Source organism: Balearica regulorum, chromosome 8 (genome assembly GCF_011004875.1).
Source record: "Balearica regulorum gibbericeps isolate bBalReg1 chromosome 8, bBalReg1.pri, whole genome shotgun sequence".
Taxonomy (NCBI): Eukaryota; Metazoa; Chordata; class Aves; order Gruiformes; family Gruidae; genus Balearica; species Balearica regulorum.
Window position 1 is genome coordinate 2,258,059 of NC_046191.1, and position 23,118 is coordinate 2,281,176.

The following is a 23,118-nucleotide window of genomic DNA, read 5'->3' on the forward strand; positions in this document are numbered from 1 at the left end:
CAAGACACGGATGTTGCCTCCCGTGGTGGCCTGGCTCGTGTGATGGGGACCCCGGCGCCTGGCTGCAGCTGAGCCCGGTGCTTTCTGGCAGGGCTCCGGGCCACCTTACAGCGTTTCTGGCTGTGACAAGCCCCGCTCCCTCCGCAGAGCCAGCCTGGGGTGGGTAATTCCACCCAGCAAGCGGGTACACGGGGTCCAGCCTCGCCTGTTCCCCACCGAGGTATTTGTGGCAATGAAAAGGGAATTACAGTCATATATTGTCAATGCATCTTCAAGTATCTCATACACCTATTAAGTGTAATCCGCACTTCCCCAAAGCACAGAGTGCACTAACGGCAAACGCAAGGCGGCAGCACGAGTCTCGAGGGTCCCATACAGCAAACGACCTCTGCTTCCAGTATGCAGGAAAGCGTTCCCGTAGCTGTACGGAACCGGAGCACCAGGAGGCTGCCGGCCAGGGTCATGGTTTGTTTCATCCTGACCTTACAGAAGAGGCTGGCAGGACTCCGAGAGGCGCTTTTGCCTGTTCAAACAGGCCAGCAAGCTCACAGCCAGCCGCTTCGCTCCGCCGTAACGCCGGCCGGCTGCCACAGGCTGCACGAAGGCATCGGCCACAAATCAAATAGCTGTTCTGATCCGCTGTCAGACAGACTGGAGACAGGCATGAAGTGACAATAATTTTTTAACAGGTTACAGAGACCACGGGGTTTTTTTCCATTTTACCTGGCTAATCTGAACTGGGAGGACAGACAGCCTTTGAGTCAGAAGATTTACAGATTTTCTGCACTAATGTTTTAAACTACCCTCAGCCCATCTACAACACCCAAAAGTCCCACGGTGGATGTGTGGAAAGCTGCTGCACTGAGAAATGCACTGAGCCTTTCCACTTGATTCATAAAATAATTATTTGACCTGGTTTTTGGATTTATCTCCATAATTGGTATCTGTGTTCCCTGCCAGCAAAAAGACAATGAAATGTCCTAAAATGGTATTCAGATTATTAAATCCTTTGGAGACTCAGCCCTCCCAAAAATAATTAATCCGGTTGGGTACATTTCAGCAAAATTTTACTTGCTTCACATCTTTCAAATGTCTGTACTCTTCATCTTTTATATCAATAGGAGAAGACACTGTACATAGCAAATGGCAAAGTATACTGATGGGATTTCAAGGGCAATCTTTTTTATAGCTCTTATTGATCATTTCAGGCCCAGCAGAAGCTTAATGCAAAAGTAGCCTCATCCAAATCATGAGCATCTGCCAACTGGTGCTATTTGAGGGCAAAATATTAAGGATGGAAAAACCTGGCCCTTTGGCCGAAAGTCGCATGTTTACTCTGCCTAAGCGGTTTGGCACGTGTACCGAACGGACGGTGGGGAACGGCACCCTCTTCCAGGGTACCGCACTAACGAACAATACCAACACCCTGTGCTTTACACAAAACTGAGTATTTGCCGCAACTCCTTTGCTGGCAATCACGGTACTTCTGTCATGGCTGCGGCTAAGCAAAGGCAGGGAAATGGCTCACAGGTACGATTTTACATTGCGGCTCCTTACTCGCTCTGGTCAGTGACGGCCACAGCCATCACCGCGCTTCTCGCTGCTCGTTTGTTTGATTCCCATTAACATCTCAGGGTCTGGACGGAAAGGCTCAGCTCGTTCACCCTCCTGAAAGGCCTACTGCGGGATGATGCTCGGCTTCCGTACGCGTACCAGGAGCAACGGCCAGCAGAGACGAGATCTTTAAGCTAAAGGGCATCGCTGGCACAAGAACAAGTGGGTATAAAACAGACAGGAATTAATTGAGGCTGGAAATTGGAGGAAAATTTTTTTGCCTCGAGAGCAAACAGATCACTGAACAGCTTTCCTGTAGGAGTGATGGGGGTAAACACCAACTTGATGTTATTACTGGTGGGATTTATGGCATAATTGACTACAACATTGCGGGAGGGAAGCGTAGGAGGCTCATCCCACAGCTGCCGCTCGGGCTTCGCCCTGACGGACACGGGAGGGAACCCCCCGTCCCCGCTGACTCGGAGGGACACAGATTCCTGCGGTGCCCCCGTTTCCCCATCGGTGCCTGTGACTCACCGCGGATGAGCCGCGTCCCGCTGAACATCCATCCGCTCTCTAGAAGCACGCTTATTTGGGGGATGTCGCACGGACAGACCTGGCAGAAACGAGCTGCCGGGTTTGGGGTCTCCTTGCCCCCTTCCCACCTCCCCAGCGCCGCCCGGGGAAGGCAGAAAGCCGCCTACCAGCCCCTTCTCTCCTGCACCGAGCCAAAGCCCGGCCAGCGAGCAGGCAGGCGGTGCGGGGAGACACAAGCAAGGCACAAGCAAGGGGCTGGTGTCAAAAACACGTTGCACCGTCCCAAACGGGACACCTCCGGCGTCGCCTCTGCCACCGACGTCATTAACCGTAGCTCGAGATAACCCCCGTACCTCAGCACGTGCGCAGGCAGTAAATACAAAGCGTGCCATCTGCTGGCATGACAACAGTGTATTTCCATACATTCGCATTTTTCCTAACGACAGCGAGCTGGAAGGGACGCCCGAGCGCGGCCTCGGCAGTGACCGGCGGCGACACGCACCGCCTCTCTCCTTCCTCAGGCTGTTTGCAAACAAAAGTGGGGGGGAAAAAGGGTGAATTTAAACCACAGGTTTTTGTTTTCTGCTATTAAATCACATGCTCTGAAATGAGTTTTAATAATTCTGGACAGCAAACTGGATTTAGCAGAAGGAAAACCTTCTACAACAAGGAGAGAAGACAGAAGTGGTGGGCAGGAAGAACAAAACCACCGATAGGAATGACTGCGGGCCGAACGAGCCAGGCAGAGCGAATGTTCTGCAGCACGTTTCACGTAGTTTATGCCAAATGGTGAACTCATACAGTAAAAACAAGGGCCTGGATTTTCCAGGTGTGGAGGAGCTCAGGATGTCGGTCCTTGCAGGCCTGCCAGCTATTGATAGCAAAACACTTTAGGAAGGCGGCAAACATCATTACCCATTACATGTGATATCCATTATCTGGTGGGGTTTTTCCTTCAGCCTCTCTAGCGTCCTTACAGAACGCTTCTCCACCCAAAACAAGCCTCCTGAACCGCAGTGTGTCCCCGCACAGACCAGCCCCCCGCCGCGGGTGCCGTTCCTGCCCAGACCAAGGCAATTCTCGTCCCAGTTCTCCTGCTTTCCCCGAGACGGCGCAGGAATCTCAGCTCCGCTTCCTGGCTCCCGTCGCAGGGCTGAAACTCCCCGCGTGCCACTTCCTCTCCACGCAGTTTCACAAGCGTCTCGTGACTCCTCTACAGCATGTTTGTGCTTGCAACAGTCTGCGTCGTCTTACTGCCAAATGATCTCCTTGCTCAAGTCCTACCTCAGATCATCGCCTTGGACGAAGCCCTTCAGACAAGCTCCTGCCAGCCTCCTCACGCGCGGCATCCCAACCAACCCCTCTGCGCTGCCTTTCTAAAAACCTCTTGGGAAGGAATTACTTCTCTGATGTGAAAGCAGATAGCGCACTGTTGGCACCCAAAATATCATTTAATAACACTGTTATTTTCTCTAGACCTGCAAATCTTCCCTGCTTCAGGGCTCATTTTGATCTTCTTTAATTAGCGATCCCTTAGAAGCTCTGTTTCATGTTGAAAATCACTTGCAGGAATCACTATTTTGGAGTCACATACTACAAATCATAAAGCTGCACTGTTCAAAAGAAATAGAGGTGTGGGAGCACAGAACAAAATACATTGCAGCCCCAACCTATGAATCTATTAAATGCAGCTACAAGTCATCAAGGCCGGTAACAGCAAACCAGGTGGCAATACAGCCACAAACACTTGGAGATTAAGAAGAAATATTAGCGGAGTACTTGCTATAATTGATTACCATTTAATAATGCAGAAAGTGAAGTTTTCAGTGTGAATAAGCATAAATGTGTAGGCACGGCACAAAATCATTATATCTGATTGCAGGTTAAGACTCACGTCATCATAGTAAAAGCTTCATTCTTGAGCTAATGGCATTTAGACATCCCGAGTATTTTATTGTATTGATAAAGGTTTGCACCGAGCTAATGAAGAACGAGCGGGCAGAGACAATCAACCTCCCAACCAGATCCATTTCAAAAATCCTGACAAATTGTGTGAAAACATTCAGCGTTGGAAAACCTGAAGATAGTTGCACAGATGTGTTATTCCAAGGGAGAGAAAGAAATGTTTGATTTCACCTGAGAGAAAACACCTGAAACTAGTGAGGAGCTGCTGAAAGCCCCCGGGGGGGGTGCTGGCTGGCTGGACACTGGGGCAGCAGGCAGGGCAGGCAGGGCAGGCAGGGCAGGCAGGGCAGGCAGCGGGTCCGGCACCGAGCAAACGCCCCGGCACGCACCACCACCTCCTGCAAGGGCTGAGCCCAGCGGTACGTGCTCAATACCGGTTTTCAGACCAGTAATTATACGGGCTGTAGATGTGAGCGTTCTTCCTGCAGCTCAGCGCCGAACGGGGGTGTTTAACCCTTCATCTGCTTGCAGAAAAGCTGCATGTGCTAGATCGCTGCTAGCCGTATCATTTACATTGGGAAGACGGATTAAAATTAGCCTGTTCAAGCTCAGATTAAATCCCGGCAGGGAGCTGGAAGGAGACAGCACCAGCCCACACGCTCCCACCCCAGCTCGGGCATCCGTCTTCCCCAGCCCAAGCCAAGATGCGGTTTCTGAAACTTTTCCCCTTGCTCTCTGTGCCTTTGCCGAACTCCAGCTAAAATCCAGCTCCTTCCTTCCTTCGCGTAAGAGACCGAGTTCTGAGTTTTCAGGTTAGGAAACCTTTCTGCAAATGTGTTGATGTACTTGGAACTGGACGATGGCCAAGAAACCAATCAGTCCCGGGGCGAGCAGGACTGCGTTGCTATCTGTCTGCCAGAGCGTCTGGAAAAGATCAAGATTACAGACCCAGGGTGGGAGACAAACAACAGGTATTCCCTTTACACCGCCCGGCCAGAATCAAATGTGACACGCTATATTAATAACCTGGCGTCAACCGGCAGAACATCTGACCGAGGGGAACATAAAATGCCATGCAGATATCGAGGGCCCGATGGCACGTCATGTGAAGAGCAAACAAGATAGCTGGGTGGCATGAGATGCAAGCGGGGAACAAAACCCTAATGTCAAGCCCTTTTGTTCTTAGCGGAGCCAGCCCTAAATGGTATGTGATTTCTGCTTTCTGCCAAGGTACTGCTGTAATTGGGCAAGGGAGACCGTTGAACGTATTCAATGACAGAGCGGAGAGGAAAATGGCATGGGCCAGGCCGAGGAGCCACGCAGGAGTCACCCTGCTTACGTGCCAAGATTTATTACCGGTAGGAGCACATCTTATTCATCGTGGCTTTTTACATCGCTATTCTAAGAAATGTTCTCCATGACTTCAACTAACAACGCAACCTTTTTTGTGCGTGCTGTTAACCAGCCCCACACAGAAACCGTTCAAATTCTGTCTACATGTGTACTCACCGGCTCCACTAGTCCCCGTAAGCAAAGCCAGAATTAACTCCCACCCCTTTTAATTTCCTTGGGTGAGGTGGAAGCAAAAGGCCACTGCCCACTGCGACAGCCCGAGGCCATACCCACGGACACGGTGGTAGATCTCATCCCCGCCGTGACTCTCCCGCACGCTGGCTCGGTGCTACACACCGCTCTTACCTGCGCGGCGAGGGCAACTCCGGCGAGGGCGGACGGAGCGAAATCCTCTCCGGGAGCAGGGATGAAACCCACCGCGTGCCCCCGAGACATCGCAACTCGGCCTAAATTATAGTGGCCGCCCATACGGCTTCTCAAGCCAATTTGTGGTGTAGAAAATGTGCGCGAGCATAACCGAGTCGCTTATCGTCTTGAATTTAACAGATTAGTTAATAAAAGCCGGTACTTCGTCACAGAAGTAACATCCTAGCAATGCTCCTTCCTAGACTCTTGTAGCAGCTCCGTAATCATCTGAGTAGCATCTTTAGTACTTGAACCTCTTTCCAGCGTAAAGGCGGTTCAATAGCGGCATTCAAGCCTAGAGTAGCTGGACGGGCTGCACTCCATCTTCACAAGAGTAAGAAATTCTTGCTGCAGTCTAAGAAAGAAAAATCACTTAGCACAAATAAGGTCTTTTTTTAAAACCACTGATTAAATAGATATTCACAAGATAGAGCACAATGGCTTTGATGGAGCCATTGCAACCTATTACATAAATCCTCATTCATGCCCATGAGAGCTTTTCCTTTTCTTTTTTAATAACAGAAGAGAAAATGCAGCCACGTAAAAGATATTAAATTGCATAAAAATGTGTGACTGGTTAAGTTCATGACTCAAACTCAGAGATGCAAAGAGACAGAGCGTTCGGGCTGGAAATCTCGGCTTCCACTCGCTCGGTACCCAGCTGCGAGCTCGCAGGAGCCGTGCTGTGGCCTTGGCTCACCGGCACCGGAGCTCGCTTGCTCGGGCTCAGCTCCGCACCACCGGAGCCGCAGAATTACACCTCTTCTGAAGAAGAAGATATAATTGCAGAGTTTATTTACAGATGCATGGGAGCGCTAACAAGGAAAGCAAAGAGTTATGTGAGGGGGCTGGCTGATACTTAGAAACTCCGTCCCTAATTCTATAAATGTTCCTCCTCTGCGTGTACAGTGCTACAGCCCGGCACCTTCCAGCTATGCATGAAGCAACGCAGCTAACGTACGTTAGCAGCGCACTATTTATACTTCCACATATTGTTGTACTAACATGTCAGACCTGATTGAAGGCGATAGATTTGCTAGAGCTTTGGCAATTTTCTGTGTTTCCTCCTGAGAATGGATTTTTTTTTTTTTTTTTTGGCCAGAATCCACTGCTTAACACATTTAATCCGAAATAAATATATAATATTGCATCAGTCATCACCTGACCTCATTAGCTGGGCTTGTCCTACTGGAGCTAAAACTGGTCTTGGAAAGCAGCAGCAAGTGTAGGGTTTAATAAAATAGTTTTTAAAACACTGTTTAATTTTATTGCAGTAAAGCAAAGGGGGTCAGCTTGTTCTTCCAGTCTCCACTCCAGACAATTTACTGTCTTTATAGATGAAAAAAAATGTAGGCAGCTTTTTGTGATTCGGGTGAAACTAGGACATTCAATATATACCCGCTTCAAAACTTGACTCACAGATGTCTGTTCCTTCAGGTAATATTTATTCTTTAGACTTTCAAGAAAGGATTTTATGCACTCAGCATGGCTAGATACAGACACAGCATCTCCTTCACTCCTACTCTCCTCCAGTAAATCTCTGTTCTCATAAGTGTCTCTCACTGCACATGGACGGAATCAAGCTGCAACCAGGCAGATTCGCTCTCCCCAGCGTTATGGGGTCGTACAACGCTGGGAGCTCGATGGCCCTACCAAGGTGGTCGCGAGGGACTCGACAATTTGGCCCAACACCAGGACTCAAACCGGTACCCTTGTTGAGACAGCATCAAGAAGCACGTTGATCTCAAGAGATCTGTAACTCCAGGAGCAGCAACGTGTAATGAAGAAGTTCCTAACCCTTTCTTCTCTTGGCTGGGCATCGGAGCTCTGCAGCCAGCTGGCCCTTTGGGAGGTGGAGACGCACGTGCTAGAGAGACGTGGTGACGCAGGACGGCCCAGCACAATGATCCTGGGACCTCTGGGGCATCCTCTCTGCCTTGCTCCTTGCAAGAGAGGGACCAGTTTGTGTCTGCTCTGAGCAGTGGGCCTCCTTCCAAATGCTGTGCAGTCTGTAGGCGTCCAGGCGGTGGTTCTTCACAACCTGGCAGGACACAGCTTCTTCTCTTGGATTCGCTGACCCAAGACACTCGGTTGAGACAGGCTGTGGTCCCCACTTCACACTCACTGGCCGTTGGTGCGGACAGCACGCAGAACTGACCAGTTCTTTTCTGCTCCTTGGCATCAGAAAGGGTTAACAAGAAACTTTTGTTTAGGAGACCGACAGGCTCTCGGTCCCAAAACTCAACTCAGATCTCAAGTAAGAAAGACACACGTTGAACCTCTCTGGGTACTCAGCCTTCCCCTGCTCTGCTTTGCAAGGCACAACTCAGCCGGCAAACCCAGGAATGCAGTTCACTGGCGTCACCCTGCGTGTGAATTCATTCCTTTTCCTCGTGATGTCATACAGCTTCAACGCCCCCGGGGCTTTCGTCAGAGTCGGGAACTGCTCTTGCTTTAGCTAGAGATGATTTATAAGAAATCCCTGACGGCACTTCCTCCAGTTGGCTTCAATATCATCCCCTTGGTGTTTTCACCGTAAAGCTTCTGCAGAGCTCAGCGTGCCCGGGGTGGCCCCGCTCCCCCCACCCTGCTCCCCCCCGACACAACGCTCGCCCCAGGCAAAGCAATGCGAGTTTTCCGCGGGTTTATGGAGCTGAGCTGGCCCACCACAGGGTCACGGGCGAGCAGGTGACACCGAGCCACTGACCCCACACCTGGACTCTGTACGCTGGGATGGCTCCCAAAAGACCGAGAGCCAGGAATGGGGACTGAGACCATCGGGACTGGGACGGACTTCAATGGGAAGTTCAGCTCACCCACCACTCCCCCCCGAGCCAATACCCTGTCCCACCTAACAGCATGGAAGCAATGACGTGGCAGAGTAAGATTCGGGTCCAGAAATCTGGAAGAAACTTTGTGGGTTCCTGCGTCCAGTCCTCTGCTACTGCAGACTCTGCACCAGACGATCTCCTCCATAAACTTACCAAGCCTTCTCCGGAGTACAAGGTTTCTTCAAATTTCTAGCAGACCTCCCCAGCTGCCCCGGAGGAGATGCCCCAGGGTGCTGCACAGCAGCAGGCAGTGCTCCACCACGAGGTCTCACCACCAGCATCTCAGCTGGACTGCAGCCGCCCACTGCAAAGCCGTACGGGGCTCATGGCTTGCAGTTATCCTGCAGTCAGCAGGCTGGCTCTCCTCCTCAGCTGTTTTCAGCTAATGAGTTTCCAGAGAATAGCTGAAGCTTTTCTTGCCAATCCTCACGTACGTGACCTTACGCTCCATACGGTTGAACTTCGCCAAGGCCAGGCAACCCTTCCAGTGCTGCACCACAATGCTCAACAGTGGGTGCACGGAAGATCAAAGGATGGAATCAACACAAACACAGCAATGAAAATATCTCAGAAGATCAGACGCAGGAGTTATCCCTGAGAAACCCCATTGCTAACTTCCTCCAGCCTACGAGCTGTCCTTGCCGTACCACCAATTCCAGTGCGCTTCTCCTGCAGCTCCTTCCTTATCCACCTTACAGCTCCTGTTGCAATCCACACCTCCAGCGTACATCTCACCATCGCACATACGGCACCACACCGAATGCTTTAAGAGAGAAATCTACTGCATTTACTTCATCTGGGGGAAAAAAAAATAAAAGTTGTCTAATTAGAAGCACCCATTAGAACTGGGAATGTTGTACCTAAGACAGACCCATTTCACCACTGCCTTTGTATTTTTAATTAACCTCTCCTTCAAAACTAATTGCTAAACCATCTTGAAGTGTCTATTCTTATGCTAAGAAAGTGATAAAAATTGAACAGAAATGTCAAAATATGGCACATAATAAAGATTAAAACAAAATTATATATGATCAGTGTAAAAATAATAGACTTTCATAAGATAACTGAACAATAAAATGTGAGTTAGAGCTTTTCAAGAGCCTTGCTAGCTTGCCCTTCATACAACTTTTTAAATTCTCAGGCTGTGTTGAGTTTACAGCACAGTTCTAAGGAATAGATTATAAACAGGAGAACATAACTTTTTTCTTCTTTCTAAATAGCAATTAAATCTAAGAAATATTAATCTAACTCCTCAGAAAACCTGAAGAGTCGAGCCTCTCAGGAGTGAGCAGTTCGGCGATGCGCACAGTGCAGTTTAACAGATCCGTATTTCCCCGCTTTAACCTCTTCTGGATGCCAAGGAGCAGGCACCCCTTTCCATTAAGCGTCACGGTGGAGGACCCATCGTCCTCACTTGCCATCGCGTCGACGCAGCCGACGCCAGCTCATCGCCTGCACCAGCAGCCGCGGGGAAGTGACTTCCCCGGGCACCCACCGAGAACCGCAGCCTTGTTCCTCTGAAATTAATTATTGTATTATATGTTCATATGAAGACTGCAAACATCTGGGAAATAGTAGGCAACTGCTGAAGAGAGAGCAGGCTTCTCTAATTAACAGAGAGCTGCATCAAGGCTCCTTCCTCTGTGCTGAGAAAAGGGAATTTTGGGGCCGAATTCTGCAGATTCATTGACTCGGTGCCCTGTTGGCACCCAGCAGACCTGCTGCCTCTGGCTCCGCTCCCCACAGCACTCGTGGCGAGATACAACAGGTTTGTTTCTTTGTTTTCTTAATCAACAGCCTTTGAAACCGCTGCAAAATACATTCAGTACCAAATCCCCCAACTCTAGAGGGAAACTGCTTCATGCTCCATCTTGTCTCCGGTCAGATTATGCCAGAATGCCCCGGATCTGCGCCCGTGGGTGACACAGCTGCCACTAACATTTTGGTTGGGAAGGTCCCTATCTACACACCGAAATGTACTTCTGGGATATGCTGTGGCTCAGCTCACAAAGGGATTTCAACTGGGGACAAACATGAAAGCATCTTCTGTTCCCACAGGTACCAACGGGAACATGGGCTGCTTTGAAGTCTATGATAAGGGTGGGGGTTTTTTCTCTTTTCAGCTCTAGGCAAAGACAAAAAAAAAGTAATCTCAATGTTATGGCAACTTTCCATGGACAAACTTGTCACCTACCTACAAATAGACAAGTGTACCTCGACATTTCAGGTGGGCAGAAACACTGGTGGGAATATGACGGACAGCGTAGGGATCAGCATACCTATGCATCAATGTATAGCAACAAGTGAAACACAAGGATTCAGGCTTAGAAACGCAGCAGGGAACCAAAACGTTACCCAAGAGAATCCTGATGTCTTGGTTTCCTTTCACCTAAAGTCTCTGCTAACAGGCTTTGGCTGACGTGACCAGAAACAAGGCAGGTACTGTGTGGAAACAGGTCCCGTTCCAGTAGATGGCACGTGGCTCCTCTTGTCCAGAAAGCTAAGAAGGATAGCTGTTCTCTGATGTTTGTAAAAACGTCCAGCTGTGTTCCCAAAGAGTGTCACTGGGGGAGGATGGCAGACTCCTTGGTGCTGAGGGCTGGAGAACATCACGAAGCGTATCTGCAGCTTCCTCCAGTGGCACCAGGAGGACTCAGCAGCCCTCCTGAGCTGCTGAAGCCACCGGGATGAGGTGGCCCATGCAGAGATGAGTGCAGCAGACCCACAGCTAGCGGAGAATGATTAGTCTGAAAAAACTACCTGACGTTTTAATTCGGAATACATTTTTTGCGATGATTTCCTCTGCTGGTGTAAATCATGACACGGAAGCACTGCTGAATCACGTCTTTGCAGGGGTGTACTGTCTGTACGGTCCCCAGAAATTCAGTAAGCCATGATGGCATGTGCAGGTACGGGATGCAGGAGCCATCTGAAGGGGTAACCTGGGGTATCCTGCCCCTAGGATGTGGGGACATCTAGGCACAGCAATGCTTTGATGGACCGAGACCTTAAGGAGGTGACCTAGAATAGGTGCGGGGCTCCCCCATGATTTCTGGCGATGCAGAACACAAAACCCAAAGATTGCAGGTATCTAGAAAGGAACTGTACAAGCAGGGTGCAAGTTGGTGTAAACCAGCAAGACAAATCTGCATTCAGGCACTGCTAGAAAGGGGTACACCAGGCTGGGAACGCTGCCCAGGAGCTCCAGCCCGGGGTCCAAGCGCTGCGTCCAGGGCCAGCAGCATCCCCGAGCTCTCCATGCCAGGCTCCCACGACACCCAGGTCATGCCAGGGGCCTCTGAGACGCTTTAACACCCACTTTCCTTTTTTTTTTTTTTTTTTTTAGGAAAAAGATCTTGCCAACAACTTGCCTCTCACTTTTGCAGCGTAGCGGTGCTGCTTTTTCTTGGATAAACAACTACGGACCAGCACTTGGCAACAACGGCTGTTTATGAAAACAAGTACCGGTTGGGGGAGGACTGGGGTGGCAGCACACGCGCCCTAAAAGCTTTTGGATCTCCTCAACCCTCTCCAGGGAGAGCCAGCAGTTCGGAGGAGATGAGGACAACTCCTCCAACCGTTACAGATTCAGCCCTTCTCCCACCCAAGAAATGACGATTCATGAACTCCTACATGGAATTTCCCCTCCTACCGGTTTCCAAGACCAGATGATTCTACCCCAAATATTTGTTTATAAACTTATGAACCAGTGAATGACGCTTTTGCAAAAAAAGGTGGAGTTTGTGTAACAACATCTAGAAAGCTGTGTTATTGATAAAGTCAAATAAAATTAAGATAAACAAGGTAAGATTTAATCTCTTAGTTCTTCTAACATTAAATCATTCTAAGGACTTAATTTTAAAATGCAGAAGTATTCTGAGAATATTTTGTAATTACAAACCAATAAGAAAAATCATCCAGGAGGAATAATTACATAATTTCTAGATGAACTCACTGCTTAGAAGAACTCACAGCTTAGAAGAGCAGTAATAAATAGATCCTCATATCATTACTGTTGCTGCGGCTGATGACTCACCACTGTTACTGGGATCATATCCCAGAATAGTCATGCTACTCTGTGTACTGCATACAAAATTAGCCATGAGGGACTTACTATTAAATGAAACAGATTTGGGGGTTTAGGATTCATGCGGTCATATCATAAAAACAAAAGCTGTTAAATGTTTTACTTGCCTGCAGTGAATTTTAGATGCCGAACGCGAAGGTACCTGCTCTCCGTCAGACAGCATTAGCATCTGCATAGGGACTCCATGGGCTTCCAGGTAACGACTCCCTACCATACCCTTCTGGGTCTGGCAGCGTAACTACTCCATCGCATAATGTAGGTGTTGTCTGTGCTGCGGTGCCACACCGGACGGTGCCTGGCTGGCCATTTGCAGGGAATACCCACGGTCTTTGGGAGGGGTAGGGCAGAGCCCCACGGAAGCCGTGGAAGGGACCGTCGGTAGGACGGCACTGAGAAAGGACTTTTCCCACCCCAATTCACCACCTCATTTCCAAACATGGTCTGTTCTTTCATCTTCTGGGATTTGGGCACACCTCTAAGTATGTCTGCATCCTTTACCTTCACCACACGTTTACTGGACAGAACATTAGGGACATCCAAAGTCTACTGTTTGGCTGAATAAAAGCCTCTCCTTGTGCATTATGAAATGATCAAGTATGTATTACAAGTGAAAGCACTTTTTTTTTTAATCCCCAAGCAACGTCCAGCGCTCAGCGTACAATAAAACCTTATCAACATGCTACCACCTCAAGGTACTTGCTTCTGGCTTTTTTACATGAACCGCGCCTTCAGGTTTTGCCAGCCACTAATTCTTCAGGCCTCCTTCTTAGGGAACTAGCTATTTTTATTTTATGTTGGTTTCTTAACAGATCTCCTATTCTGCCCTCCAAACAGGCACACAAAATTACAGAAAAACTAGGTTTGAGGTTCTCCGAGATGGAGAAGTGGGTTGAACCAGCGGCAGCAAGACGCGGCACCTTGTCCATCCAGCCCCGGCGGGTCACCCCACAGCCCGCTCGCTGCTGTGTCGTGCTGAAGCTGCCTCGTCTTCTGCTTTAAACCCCTCGCCTCCTAATAACTGCTGTGACTTCCTTGGAAATACGTCAGCTGCTGCCCTAGATACTGAGTCTGCTACGCTGGCAGACTTACTTCTCCTGTTATTCTCAGCATCCTCCGGTTCATCCTCGTTTCCACCAAGTACCGCCACGCCGCTGTGCACCCTTCCCCGCTCCCTCTCCTCTCCCCTTCTCTTTGGCTAATACGCAGGAAACCAAGTATTTATTTGTCACTTTTTCAGCCTTTAGACAACAAGGGGTTTGCTCACTCCTCTGCAGATCTGAATTCCTCCAGGCTAGGGAAGGGCAGGCTCCCTGAAGCAGCCTCTCCCTGCAGGATCCGGCTGATGCTCCCTGGACCGCCCACTCCCATCTTCAGCTAACAGCCAATTTTCTGGCCGTATTATAGCTCTCCCTTTATGAGAGTCAACTTGAATACTCCAAGTTGTATTTCATGCTCTCCTAAAAGCCAAATATATACTGTCTATCAAATTCAGTTCCTCTCCTAATTCTCTTACTTCTGTAAACAAACCCACCAATCACATATGCTGCGCTTTGCTCATGCTTGTGCTTTTGACAGTGGGCCAAACCATTGAAATCAAAAGAGGTTCTGAGCCAGGGTAGGCAATACAATACACGCTTCTTTAAATGTGGCAAATCTGCTTTTAGTGGGCTTTTAGCTAAGACAGATTTTAATCCCGCGGAAGCAATTGCCTAGACTATTACCTGTTCATTTTTACAAACACATTCTGTATTTGCTTTTTTCCAGTCTTTCGCTTTTTCCGTACTCCCATCCCAAAACTGCACTACTTAAATCATCAAATAATGCATTTATTCCGTTAGTTTATATTATCAGCCTATCATGTTTTATCCATGGCTTCCACAAGTATTTTATAACGGAATCGGACCCTTTGGATTAATTCAATTCACTGTCATTTCACTACACCTACTGCCTCCACCTAAGAAAACATAGAAATACACGGCAGGTTCACGTGTCCCCTGGCTTTCAGGGACTAGCTCCTAGAGAAAACCTTAGCATCATCACTCTGTCGCATTTAATAGCGAATTTGGGGGCGCAGCACGTGGCATTTAATAGAGGGGCCCCCATTCCCTGTCACAGATACCGCAAGCGGTCCAGCAGCTCTCTGGAAAGCGAAGGGGAAGGCTGAAGGGAATCTTCTTAATGCCAGAGTCCACATCTGAGGCTTGTATCACAAACACGAGTTCCACGCTGATGTATAATCCAGGCAAACACAGAAACAGAAAGAAAAAGGAAATATGGGAAGTCTTCCGTCATAACAGAGGCATCATGAGAGTTTTTATAACGTTTCAGAATTACGTTAACCGCTATAGAATTAGCTGGTTTAGGGGGTTTTTTTGTTGTTACTGCTTACATTAATTGTTAAACTTTATTTGGAGTTAACAGTTGCACACAGTAGGTATAAACACCTCGGGGGGAGACGCGCAGCAAGAATTGCTTAAACCTTCCCACGGCCCAAAGCTGTGTTCAGCGTGACGCTGCGGCCTCGCCAAGCTTGACTTGCTCGGGATGAAATTTGCCTGGAAAGTTCCTGCAAAAACTATTGAGCTGTTTTCAAGAATAAAATTATGGAAATTGTGTTCTGCCCGCAATAACAAATGGTCTGTCAGAAGCTGGCTGGAGCTTGCTGGGGTTGATATATTTTTTTTTTTTCTTTTCTCTCTTTTCTGTTTCAGGCTATTGCTTTAAAGGTTTAATTTTAAACTTGGCAAGAGTGCCCGGCCAGCGTTAGTCAGGGATCAGCCTTTCCCTGAGACAAACACTCACAGGTTGACTCACCGATGGTCTTTTGAAAGCAAATCTTAGCGCACATGCACTAATCGGAGCCTTTTTTAGCGCTGGGCTGTTAAGCAGTCCCGAAGGCGACAGGCACAGGAGCCGCGGTGGGAGTCAGGCAGCTCCTGCCTGCTCGCTGCCTGCAGCACCCAGCCGGTCAGCTGGGGAGTCACACGCTGCCTCGAAAAGCAAACGAGGTGAGAAACTCCGTTAAAAAAATAGCCGGCAATGTAATTAAGGACTATTAGAGCACATCCACGTGGCGGGGTCTTGACCTTGACCCAGGCTGCTTGGGGTCCTCGCTGCGGGAATATTGGTGCAGAGATGCTGAGCGCGCGGGCCGCTGCTCCCCGTGCCGCCGCACCGGGGAATGCAAACGTGTCTCGGCGGTTCTGGGGCTTCTTCCACTCCTGTATCTTAGCAGGCTTAGGAATGCGGATTCTTGTTTCTAAAGCTTTATCAGGATTTCCTTCATAAACCTCTTTTACAGAGGTTAATAACTGGGATAAAGATTTCTTTTAGCTACAAACTTAGTGGCACGTAAAGCAATCTCTGGGCTGTTACGGGTTTGAAATCTGGATCCTGCAGAAAGAATGAGTGAAATTCTGGGTTCCTACTGACCTGGGTTTTCTTATGTACAAAGAATTCCAGAAGTTGAGTGGATTGTTTTGTAAAGACACCCTCCCACAGCTTGTGATTTCCAGTTCTGCCATCCTGGGATTAGCTCCGCAGTACCAATGAACCAGTCCCCTACAATTTATCTCTCTCGCTGATGCAAAAAAGGACAAAGCTATTCCAGGGAAAACGTGACATTCCCCTCGCCTTTCTCCTGCTGAAGTTGTTTCTGCGCAGAATAAAGCCCCTCCACCCTGCGTAGGAGCACCCTCACCAACGCGATGGCCGGACGCTGGGCACTGCCCTCTGCTCCCCAGGTCCAAAGCTCAGCCTGAGTTTAACCCCGAGAACTAAACCAGGTATTTTCCCATAGGCAGCAGCCCTGCCGTCGCTTACATCCCGCTCAGCGCCGGGTAACGCAGATTTGGAATTGTAATTGTGGTATTTATTCCTCATCTAGGTGAGGTTCCTCAGAAGGACTTTTTAAAGGAAATAAGGTGCGATTAAAAATCTTTTTCCCCACATTGCAAAAGCAAACCTATAATCATTATGCAACTCCGACTGGTTCTGTCCCGGGAAACTCTGGATTGTGGGAGATTTATGGCAGGGTCTGGCTGCCACGAGAGGAGAGCCGTCCCGAACCACGCGCCGGTCACCCCCTGCTTCGCAGTGAGCCGTCCTTCCTTCTCAATTTTGAGGGCAACCATAAACAAAAGAAAGATCCTGAAGCTTACACTGCAGAACACAGAAAGTCACCATTCCACGTAATGTAACAATGCCGACAGCACGTTTATTTTTTACGAGCCTTGTAAAATTATGTTCTAAACTGCCTGAGCTACGGTGTTTGGTTACCTCTGGAAGAACAGAGAGCATCCCTCTGAGCGGAGGTGCCGGGATTTCTCAGCAAGGCGATGTTATAATGAGCTATGCTTCATTTCAGCAGATCTATCTGACATAGCGGGAGCATCACAGACCTCACAAATCTGCAGCTGGTTTGTGCAGACACCCGGCAAAATTATTAAAATGCTGCAGGACGGCGCTATTCATAATAAGCAGTTTTGGGCAGAGCGGGCTGTGTGTAGCAGGTAAGCAACAGCAGGTCTTCTCCTGCAGCCCCCCCTCCCCTTTCTCAGCATTTTGACAGTCTGCGTTCCATTTATCACAGATGATCCCCCATGGTTATTATAATTGCAGTTTTATTTATTTAAATACTAACTAGATAAAGGATGTGAAAGTAGAACAAAACAGGAAAGGTTTTCCAAGAGAAAAAAAAAAACCCTCGTTTTTATTCGTGTGAATTAGCTACCAGCGATGCATCCCTGTAAATCAATATTGTTCTGGTATGAGAGCTCACACATCTTATTCACACAGCCCACGTCCGACACTGGCCTGAGGACACGGCAGGCAGAGACTTCTCGGAAACGTGACTCTTTTACCACAAAGCCCTTGTTTGCATCTTTAGAATCACTTTGTAATGAGGCTGCTGCTTTCTTAAAAGCACTTCTCTGCGTTTAGGTACAAAAAGGTTAAAAAAAATATTCTTAAAAAGAGAAAGATTCCCGATGCTCAACAATCTGCGTTAGGAATCGGTGCCTTTCTGGTTTTTCATGATTTCTTTTATGTGCGAGTTTACTAGACATACCGAGCTGGCTCGAAACCTCCCAGTGACGTCAATGGGGCAGAGAAATGAGGAAACGAGAGCTCTGCGAGACAGCGGCACCGCACCCAGCCTGCCCGGGTCCGCTGCTCCTCGCAGCGCCAATCCATCACGCTCTCCTGGCGCTGCACCAGAGCTGCTTCAGCATTTACAACAGCAAACGCTCCCCATTACTTGGAGAACATATATATAATTTTTTTTTTTTTTTTTGGTTCAGTACAATTAACAATGAAAATGGTACTGAAACCTGCAGATGGTGAATGTATTAAAGCACTGAAGCTCTCCACTAAATTCTGCAAGCTCTAATTTTTGGGGGGAGGAAAAATAAAATTCCAAAGTAACAGAACTGTTGCTTGGCTTATAAAGGGATTTAATAAGTATTTTACAGGATATATTCTCCTCTCGCGCCCCCCCCCCCCCCCAATTACTTGTATGGTTCTGTTGCTTTTTCATGTAGCTCTCACTATAAATTCTCAAAAATAAACTGACTGCAAGCCTTTAATAACAGTTTATCTTTTTTTAGCTTTTTTTTTTTTTTTTAAAGGAAAGCATATGAAAAAGTGTGAATTCTATCAATCTAAGTGTTAAAGATGAAAACAAGCTCAGTAAGAAGTCGGCCCATGATGCTGTTTGACCGGATGAATTACCGCCGTGTGCTGCGAAGCCACGTGTTCTCGTTTCCCGGCGCCTTCGGTTTATCAAGGGATCGTTCCAGTTCATCCAGCCCTTCTCGTCTGAGACGTTACATCTGGCTGCGTGAGCACGGTACGGCCCAGGACCGCTCCGCGTGGCGCTCGTCTGGAGAGCCGGACAGCATCTCCTAAGGCAGAGCACGTGATGGGGAGATGTAATGGGCGTCAGCGGTGGAAACGTGGCGGTGGCCAGGACGAAGGCTCAGGACACGGCCGCAATAGCAGGGAAGGGGGGGGGGAGGGATCGTGTGGGAAGAAGTAAAACTATCTTAACTCTCTGTAGCGCTATTAAAAATAATCGCTCAAGCTTATACGCGTTGGTGATGAGGGAAGTATAAAAATCAGAGATGTAGAAGCGCGCTTGGAGGCTGGAGCGGGGAAGCTAACCAGCAGACCTTTGCAAGCCAGCGGAGCACCCAGTGGTACCCCCCCCCCCCCCCCATTAAGATGAAGACCACTGCCTTCCCCTCTAAAAGCACTCAAGGAGAGCGCAGCTCCTCCGTCCCGGCTCACCCCGACCTGCCGATGGGACCGACAGCCGAGGGGTGTCTGCAGCAGGCAAGGACTTAGACCTCCGCGTCCTCAACAAGGAGGAGGAGGAGGAGGAAAAGACTCAAAAAATAATGTGCATGACAGATATACATGAACTTGGCTAAAAAGAGTTCCCCATCCGAATAAAGTTACGTAGATTATTCCACTGGAAGTTTAGATAATTAATGTAAATATGATAATGTAAATAAGACAAGAGCAGCATCAAATACTCTAACTTTTATCTTCTGCCTTGCAACACCAGTGTGAAAATACAGCCAGACACAACTTGAAAAGCTACAGCATGAAGAGAAGGGAAAGGTCACTAAATACCAAGCACCGTTCCTCCACCAGAACCCTCCAGCAACCTTCCAACAGTGAAAGCCAACGCTGCATTGCTCAGGCCCAATTAAATCCCCATTATTTTAGGTTTAAAAATCCCGTTTCAGCCAGGCATTGTCTTCGCCGCAGAGACGTCTCAGCAGCGTATTCTTTATGCTTCCTACAGCCAGTTGTGAGCACAAGAGAAATATTTGGCTTTCTCTTTCTAAATTGTGCCTACAGATTTCTGAGTTATGTCTCTCAAACCTACCCTCTGCATAGAAATCATTTCTTTGTTGAAGATACTACCTATTTATAGAAGGCTACAGAATTAATACATGAAGACAACCGAAATGTTTTAAGTATGTCTAAAGTTACAGCTAAGCCCCAGAAAAAGCAAGAGAACTTGAAGGTAGGGCAGATTTTTACCCGTGACGTTGGAGAGTGTTAACTCCCAGACCACACTTCAAAAATCAATTTAAAAATCAGAGTCAGGGTATACATTACCGCATCATGAAAAATACTTCCCGCCTCGCATCCAGCAGGCAAACGCCTCAGCTCGAATCATGCGAGTTGAAAGCGTTACCGCCGGGACGGCTACTTTGCATCCTGTGGTTATCACCCCCGTGATAAATACGTTCATGTGGCAGCATCCCCCAGCACAGCACAACGCGGCAGCGACCGATGCCCGCATCATCCACGTGTGGCTGGGGGCCACCAGATCCTCTCCTGAACCTGGTGAAGGACACGGTGCTCCGAACCTAAAGGCCACCCAGGCTGGCCCCAGGCCGCAGTTTAAACAGCTTCTCTGCAATGCATCGTTAGCGTCTGGTTTTAACGACCCCTTTGCAATACGGAGCGGTTGTTTGTTCACTCGCATACCCACCTGGCAGGGGACGGTTACTTGGTTGATTTGTTTAATTTAATTAATACATTTTGGATAGTTCAGGGTAGCCAACAGTTATGCCTGCACCAACGTTTACAGCGCTTTTTTTTTTTTTTTTAAGTTTATTTAAAGAGTTTGCTTATGCATGATGGGACAGAGGAAAGGGAAGCTCAGAAAAGGACCAAAAATTTATTCATGAGGAACAAAATGCCTGAAGAAACAGTGCAAATGGCTATCAGTAACTAACGCACCTCATCCCCAGTGCGTGCTCTGAACAAGTTACAAAGGTCGTGATTAGCAAAACTCAGTCTGAACCTGTCACTGGACCAGCACGGGGCGAGGGATATGCTTCATTTCCCCTGCTGTGCACGGGTTAAGTGAATTTTTACAGGATAACCCCTGTCTCCTCCTTTGTAAATCAATATACTGACAGGGCTCCCTTTGAGCTGGACAGTCTTAAATTACCGGAAACTCTGCTGATGGATCAGATCGGCTCCGATGGCCCCACTTGTCTCCAGGACCCATCTCTGACAACCCTCCCTCTTTGGACTACGGTGCCGTTGAGCGTTTCTTTCGGTTCTACGCTTCCTACAGCTCAAATTACTTCTGTTGCTCTCGCAACTACAGACACGTACTTCTCCTCTCTCAAATGAAACGTGTTTTTCCGTGACGCCCTGCGCCCTGCACAGGCATTAGCACTGTCCGTAACTAATGCACGCCGTCTCTCCTCTTCCTGGCATTTGTAATCCTGGCAAATCGATTAACGCTTCCCATCCCCTTTCCTCCCGATCCAATGTTCCTCCATCTTAGCTGAGTAGGGTTTCTCCTCAAGAGGAACTTGCTAAATCAAGCCAACAACTCTCCCTGCCAAAACATCAAGGGGAAGCCGCGGTAACAATTCCACGACAGGTCTAATACGGACTCTGCTAACGCGCAGCAACACCTGCCGCTGCGTCAGGCGCAGCCACATGATTCCTCACTTATCTCCGTCCTTCAGATCTGGCACGTCGCTGAGCGCTGGCAGCGAAGGCGCCTCTTCCTTCCCCAGCCCGATCCGCCGGCGCCGGACCGCATCCCCCACGGCCGGGTGCCTTCGGAGCTTGCTCACGCACAAAAAGCAATTTTGCAGGGGCAATGTTTTACGGATTTTGACACTCCCGTGGCCGCTGCTTGTCGAGATCCTGTTAGGATCTTCAACACGCACGCCTGGATGTCACACCCAAACTCTTCTCTACCACTGCAGATGACCAGGCACGTATGGAGAAAGGAAAGCTGAAGTATTTTGGTACAAAGATGACGAATGCTTGATGAAACTACAATTGTCTGTCTGACACCTCGATTGCACGGTCCTTATTTCTCTGCAAGCGTTACATCTGCTTGGGAACGAATACAGGAGTCGCAGAGAGCGAGCGCGTACGTCGCCAGCACGCCCACCCGAGCAGCACGTGCTGGACCTCTTCGGCCACCAGCACCCTGCGCCCTCCCGAGCACGTGTGAAGGGGTGAGGTGACACGTGCCACCAGGTCTGTCCCGCAGGAGGGACGGGGTCTCTGGGCAGCACCGTGCCACCCGCCGTGGTGGCAGCAGGAGGGAGACGGACCGCGCCGTCCATCCCAACCCACAGCGCAGCGGAGAAAGAGCAATCTTTCCCATCTCAGCTAAGAACTGATTCATCAATGCCTCGGTGAGTGCAGAAGACACAGCCCTAATGCTTATGCAACGTAATGACAGATGCCGTTGGGTTTTTTAATTAAGAAAACCTCACGCTGATGTGAACGGGTCCTTGGGAAGCGAGGACACACGGCACCTCGCATGGAGAACTCAAGCAACCGGTGGGACCCTCCGTCCTTCCCCTTCTTGCTGCCTCCTTGTCTATAGGGGCCCATTTCTTCCTTTCTTAACATTTGCTTTATCCAGAGGTCTTCCGATAATATAATAGTGTGCTTTTCCTTTTCTCTAAATATTTACCTTTCCATTCCCCTGTCCCTGGAACACCACACACGGCTCTTCTTGGTGAGCAGCCTCTATGCTCTGGAGAGGGAAAGATAACCGCGGACCTTTACAGCACCCTTTAAAGACTCAGAGCCTCGATATTTTTATTAATACACTCGAATACTGAGCGACAGGTTCATCTCAGAGCCTAAAGCAGAAGGAGCCACCATGAAACGATTATAAGCAATAATAAGTTCACATAGAGTAAATTCTATATGTAAGACCAGAATATCTACGTGTAGAGGTAAGATTACAGAACACAGTATTCGAATGTCTAGAATATCAAATTCTCTCTGTATGCTGTATTCTTACAAGATGCTGTATAGACTACACAGAATACACATAAGAACATATATATCTCGCTATCCAATGACTTCATACCTTAACTCCAAGAGCGGAGCTTTACCTATAGCAAGGCACGCGGTTTCGGTGCAGTCTATCAAACGGGACCCGCGTACCCGCTGTGGGACGTGCCCCTGCGGTCCCCCTCGCAGCTCCCTCTGCCCTGACACGGTGATGATGCCAGACGAGAGCAGAGGCAGCAGCGGCAGCTCCATCTGCTTATTAAAATGCAACAGTAGTTGACAACAGACGCGAGAAGGTACAGAGGTAACACCGTGAAATCGCCCAAGTGAAAAGACGTTTTAGTGACTCATTACTTTTTTAAATGAAAATTTATGTTCAGGCACACCGTATAAAAAAAATAAAATTAAGGACAATGCAAAATTTTCCATCCTTTTCATACACACACCCCCCCCCCCAATTACCAGGTGTCGTGAGGGTGCGTTGTGAGATCAAAATCTGATCAGGAAAGACAGAGGAAAAGAAAACATTCAGGAAGCACCGTGACAATTTTACAGCGTGAGGAACACGTACATCCTTATCAGCGCTTCTGTTTAGCAGCTGCTTTTTGCAAACGTAAACCCGTGCACTTCCAAGCTCCT

At 48.6% G+C, this 23,118-nt stretch overlaps 1 protein-coding gene across 3 annotated transcripts in view; it reads right to left on the bottom strand.

Moving 5' to 3' along the window:
* PDE4B (phosphodiesterase 4B) overlaps positions 1 to 23,118 on the bottom strand; it is a 213,070-nt gene that overhangs the window by 69,364 nt on the left and 120,588 nt on the right. The window lies entirely within an intron of this gene.